The sequence below is a fragment of the Coregonus clupeaformis genome, unplaced genomic scaffold (assembly GCF_020615455.1).
Source record: "Coregonus clupeaformis isolate EN_2021a unplaced genomic scaffold, ASM2061545v1 scaf0666, whole genome shotgun sequence".
Taxonomy (NCBI): domain Eukaryota; kingdom Metazoa; phylum Chordata; class Actinopteri; order Salmoniformes; family Salmonidae; genus Coregonus; species Coregonus clupeaformis.
The window spans coordinates 211,001-217,557 of record NW_025534121.1 but is presented as its reverse complement, the minus strand read 5'-3'; the positions used below and the strand labels follow the sequence as shown (position 1 = coordinate 217,557).

General features: G+C 38.7%; 1 non-coding gene across 1 annotated transcript; it reads right to left on the bottom strand.

Annotated features, from left to right (window-relative positions):
• Positions 1-4,882: 4,882 nt before the first annotated feature.
• On the bottom strand, positions 4,883-5,073 carry LOC121562239. Its single transcript, XR_005999445.1, has one exon. It is a non-coding gene; the product is annotated as a U2 spliceosomal RNA (small nuclear RNA).
• Positions 5,074-6,557: the final 1,484 nt, after the last annotated feature.

Below are 6,557 nucleotides of genomic sequence, written 5' to 3'. Positions count from 1 at the left end.
AGGATGAGCTACTTAAAGTATGCAGGAGATGACAAGGGCAAGTAGTAGCATCCTGTTTCTCCTCTCATTCTCATGGTGTTATGGTTTTAATTCACTAATCTGTTCCGTTTCAAGTGGATACTATTATAACTGATACAGCTGGTAGATTCATTTTGATACAGGGAACTCTTTTGAGTGAGCATATTAATCTGGTTAATGTTTATGGTCCTAAATTCTATGAGAATGTATTTCTATTGATAGCCTCCATTCCTGGTAAGGTCCTAATGGCAGGGGACTTTAATTGCACTCTTGATCGTCATCTAGATCGCTCATCTGGTTTAGACACTTCCCACTCGCAGAGTAGAAAGAAATTACAGCATTTCATTCAGGACTTAAATCTATGTGAACCTTGGAGGACTCAGAACCCGAGTAAAAGGGAGTATTCATGTTACTCATCAACATTTAAGTCATATTCTCATGTAAACTACATTTTAGTTTCTTGCTTCCCAATGTAGCAGGAAGTGGATATGATACTATTGTTTTGAATGACCATTCCCCTGTGTCATTATTCTATAGGGATACAAAAACTAGTAAAAGGATCCTCTAGATGGCATTTGCAACCCAGATGGTTACAGGACCCAGACTTCTTACATTACGTTGGAGTGCATATAGATGTTTATTTGACATTGAACACTGATCAAACGTCAGCGAGTACCAGATGGGAGACTTTCAAACCACATATTTGGGGGCAAAATATATACAGTTTAAAATCAAATAAATCAGAAAATGAGAGCAATGGACAGCAAAATCAGAGAATTGGAGAGGGAAGCTTTTTTGGATAACTCAGTCGAAGTAAACAAGGAATGATTTGGTCTTAAAGCTCAGTATGAAGAACTTCCCACCTCAAAGGCTGCAAACAGCTTAACTAGGCTGAAACAGTCCTATGATCAAGGGGATCATGGTTTAGACACTCGCAGAGTAGAAAGACATTTTGGAAATGTGATCGTTCAGATGTTTTTGCAACAATTGAACAAAAACCAGTTTTTGCTTTATCATTATGGGGTATTGCGAGTAGATTGATGAGGGAAAAAAAACTATTTAATCTATTTTACAATAAGGCTGTAACGTAACAAAATATCAAAAAAGTCCAGGGGTCTGAATACTTTCCGAATGCACTGGAAAGGCACACACCTAGACAGGTGTGTGCCTTTCCAAATCGTGTCCAATAAACTTAATTAGATAGAACCTGCTCTTACCATGAGAAACAGATTCCCCAATCTTCTCCTCCTCTTCTTCATCTTTAAAGTTGACATTCAGCTCCAGTGTTTGACTGCAGTCTTCCAGCTTCACTGATGCCATCTCTGGATATTGCGATGCAAACTGGGCTCCACTGTCACAATCAGGACCCAGTGACTGTAGGTTTGGACTCAGTGTGGGAGGAGAGAGGCAGGCTGGGTTTGTCCTCACTGTTGATGTTACCGGCCTCAGACTGAATCGACCAGTAGTAATATAGAGAGCACAGACACAAAAGTTAGTGTTGACAGTTCTGGCAATATCTTTATTCTCTAAAAATATTTTCTATTTTTTCTTGTTCAATTATCTAATTCAGTGTTTGACTTGGACTGAAATAGGTGCCAATACTCATTTTGGGTGCCGGTACAGTTTATATTAAGGTGCAGGATCTCCACAATACTTTTGAGCTAATACCTAACCTATAGTAGATAAATGCATAAATGACTCAAAATCCATTTAGTACAAGGTTACAGTTTGTTTTAGACAGCATTGTGTGCTAATTTCCTTAAACCTTGTCTTCACTGTATTACTTAAATCAAAAAACAATTGTATTTCCTGTTCACACCATAGCAACATTTATTGATAAAGACTGAAACTAGTGAATGTGTCTGAATATTAGTACACATGTAGAAAACTGATAATCACTACATTCATCTTCAAAACAGTAGTGCAACCGTGAAATTGTCTCTATCTGATGCACCCGAACTGTCCTCACTGAAGTCTGTCGACGCTGACCGAGAGTAGCCGCCATTTTACCAGCTTGGGAATTTTACACAAAACCAATAATATGCTAAACCAATTCAGAAATATCTAATAAATTGATTATTTATGAAAATATCATGAGAAAATTATGTACATTCACTCAGACAAACCCAAAATCTCTAGCTATGTGACTTGTAAAATCGTTTTTATCACGTTCTTTCACTCACTCGGATGGACTCAAAAATAACACATCAAACCTTTACCAAACGTTACAATACCTTAACGGGTGTGTTAACTAGCATGGTATGACATGTTCTTTCGACATTAGAAAGTTTAATCGTGCTATTACATACCTGTAGTAATAAATAGAAACGGACACAAAGGCTATCTTCTTGACTGCACAGTTCAGACGCTTTCTTTATTGTGAAGAATGGTGCCCGCCTGCCCGGAACTTCCTGTTCCCCAGTACCACAGTGCAACGGTCCGTGCATTCCGACATCAGATTACAACATTTCATTAAATAACAAAAAAAGTGTAAACTGTAGCAATTTATTTCCCTTTATAATTTATTAGCCTAAGCATGACCTACATCCAAATAATGTCTCTAGGGTTGGAACCGGTTCAGGGAACAGAACTGAAAAATAACGTTAAAAAGAACCGGAAACTAAAGTGTTCTATACTTTTCAGGAACAGCAGTTATTTTAAAAGCATGGAATCCAGGTAATAACCTTATTTTACTTTCCGGGTATTTTTCTCCAGTCCCACAAAATCGCAACAAAGCTCACTCTAGGAACATATTCCAGTTTCTGCCTGCCAGCTGGAATGGAAATCTTTGCCAGTGGGTGTGCGTGTGGAAACTACCTGCTCCTCCCCTCTGAAGCATAGGTTACTGTATCATACTGACAACGTTACAAGCATGATTCAGAAATTAGGGAGATATGTTTAATTTGAGAAGAATGGATTAACTTGTTCAATGCTAGTTAAGGATACTATAGTCACCACGTTTCACATTTGATTTATTAACGACATAAAGGTACGACCTGTTTTTAATTATAGTGCTACGCTGCACTGCACAAACAAGGTTGTTAGCTAGCTAGCTAGCTAGCTAACACTGCACTGCACAAACAAGGTTGTTAGCTAGCTAGCGAACATCTGCTCTGTTCCAACGTTAAACCAACTCTGAAGTTCAAAGACATTCAAAGTTCCTCCATAGAAGCCGCTCCTCCGTAGGTATAATTATGTGGGCCTAATTCAGATAATGCATGTCATAACACGATGCCCAGCTCTTCAATGCAAGCTTTCTCTATCCTCTAACGAGCTCTCCACACTCGCAAAATGTCGCACCTTACACTGTGATTGGCAGCACAGTGTGCTCTGAATTATTTTCTTATACAGATACTCTGTGGTGTACTAGTGTATTTATTCTCCCACTTGGATGTCACTTCCACAAGCTTTAAATTGAGGGCCAGGTTGTCAGGATGGGTAATGGACAGTACACATTAATTACAAGTACTCCTAAAGATACACTTCATTTTAACTAGCTAAATCCTGTGTAACAACTAGTAATTACATTGTACTTGGCTAACATTACATGTACTATGCTTTGAAATAGTGTCTTATTCTTCATCTGGGATTTGGATTTGTAAAATGTATTATAAAATGTATTTAATATATGTCTGATCAGGCTCAGGTAGCATCAGGTTTGTATTTTCATGCTGATCAAAGCTCTAATCAAATCCAGACATTTATAAGCATTATAATGCTTTTGAATGACACTTCCGGTTTTGGCGGAAAATACCGGGTTACCCGGGAGAAGAGTGATTTATTCTCGGGATGGAACATTTGTAAAACACCGGGGAAATATTAAACCCTGATGCACATACCAGTTGATTCACAAGACACCAACTAAGTAACTTACATATACGGTATCTTCATTAGGCCTAATGGCATTTCATGTCCATGATAGGAAGTTTGTTGTAGTGACTCAGTAAGGCTAATTGTAAAAGTAACCCTCTAAAGTGCCATGTTTGTACAGTTTATTATGTGGAGGAAACATTTAGGCAGCCAGGCCCATACACCAGGACCGCTCCGTAGGCCGCACTGTAGGCCTAGCTCTTACTGCAGTCCAGTGCCATGGACATCTTTGAAGTTTGGCCTCTAGTAATTTAGGACGGCAACTTTATGAAGGCCTCTTCACCGTGGTCTTATCGTACAAGGCTCTACAGACATGTAAAATAAAGACAGGCTATTTTTATTGTTCATATTATTTGCGTTGATGATGTATTGAAGTCAAGTGGTTCAACATTCAAATGCGACGGTCAGTGGAACACTTGCGCCACCAAGTTGACAATTGCTCAGTTCCCTTGTGGCATCAACGCTACCAGAGATATTTGATATAAGATCAAATGTTATGTCAATATTATTATCTCCAAATTGATTCCCCCACCCGTATTTCATATATTATTATTCCACTTTAGCTGTTAATCTGGATTTAATTTATAAACGCTTTCTGTCATTTCCGATTGGAGGGCAGATGACCACGTGACTTACGAACCTACAAATGTGTTACTTTGTAACAGTCAAAAGTGGTTATTCCCAACGTTGATAAACTCCCAATCTATGCCAAGATTTTTTTAAAGCATTATCTTTAAAGCATTATCACTGTACCATTTACACCCTGTATCCTGTGCATGTGACGAATAAACATTGATTTGATTAGATGATTAACGCACCATTCACATCAGCTATCATAGTCAATATAACAGTGACTGACTTCACCATCACTTTCTAGCCATCATTGACATTGAGATGAAGATTGTCAAACGTGAATATATAAAATACATCGTGATCCTAATTGAATATAACAAAGCAATTATGTTGTCTTTGCCTGATTTATCTTTACAACGACAGGGGGTGCACCGTTCCTGGAGGTACTGCAATACCAGATCGATGCGTGGAGTGGACGGAGCAAGCCCCTATTCCATCTCCCTGTTCCAAAAATCAATTTAATATATGGTCCCCAGATAGGGGACGTATCAGATATTAAACTGATAAGAACAGATACTACACTTGATCTTAGCCAAAAGGCCGAGAAGCGATACCGCAATGCTTTCGGGAGGAAGGTGCCGTTCTCGGGCACGTCATATTCGATGACGTTTACACAAAACGTAGCTCTGTAAACTGTCCGCCAAATATCAAAGATAATGATTTAAAGAAAATCGTGTCATAGATTGGGAGTTGATCAACGTTGGGAATAACCACTTTTGACTGTTACAAAGTAACAAATTGGTAGGATCGGAAGTCACGTGGTCATCTGACCTCCAATCGGAAATGACAGAAAGTGTTTATAAATTAAATCCAGTTTAACAGCTAAATCGGAATAATAATATATGAAATACGGGTGGGGGAATCAATTTAGAGATAATAATATATACATAACATTTGATCTTATATCACATATCTCTGGTAGCGTTGATGCCACAAGGGAACTGAAGCAATTGTCCACTTGGTGGCGCAAGTGTTCCACCGACCGTCGCGTTTTCCAAGCAGTCCTGTGAGGTCCATCCAACTACATTTGAATGTTGAACCACTTGACTTCAATACATCATCAACGCAAATAATATGAACAATAAAAATAGCCTGTCTTTATTTTATATGTCGGTAGAGCCTTGTACGATAAGACCACGGTGAAGAGGCCTTCATAAAGTTGCCCTCCTAAATTACTAGAGGCCAAACTTCAAAGATGTCCATGGCACTGGACTGCAGTAAGAGCTAGGCCTACAGTGCGGCCTACGGAGCGGTCCTGGTGTATGGTCCTGACTGCCTAAATGTTTCCTCCACATAATAAACTCTACAAACATGGCACTTTAGAGGGTTACTTTTACAATTAGCCTTCAGTCACTACTTCATATCACGGACATAAAATACCATTAGGCCTAATGAAGATACCGTATATGTAAGTTACTTAGTTGGTGTCTTGTGAATCAACTGGTATGCGCAATAGGGTTTAATATTTCCCCGGTGTTTTACAAATGTTCCATCCCGAGAATAAATCACTTTTCTCCTGCTGTGTGAGACTGCTGTCTCCTGGCTATCAGCCCTGTCTCTGTGTTTGACCAAAACTGGCTCTCCTTCAGCGCCATGGAGTGCACAGGTATTACGGTTGCTGTCCTTTCAGCACCACAAGCCTTTCACATTTGATGTGACACTGTTGTTGTCTCTATTGGTGATAGTGTGATAGTGGTGCTGGCTACCATTAGCTGTGCAAACAGTGCATTATGTTCAAATCAAATTGTATTGGTCAAATATACATATTTAGCAGATGCTATTGCGGGTGTAGCGAAATGCTTGTGTTTCTAGCACCAACAGTGAAGTAGTATCTAACAATTCACAACAATACACACAATACACTCAAATCTAAAAGTAAAATAATGGATTGAAGAAATATATAAATATTAGGATGAGCAACGTCGGTGTGGCATAAACAAAAATACAGTAGAATAGAATACAGTATATATATATATGTGATGAGCAAAGCAAAAATATGTAAACATTATTAAAGTGACTAGTGTTTCATTATTAAA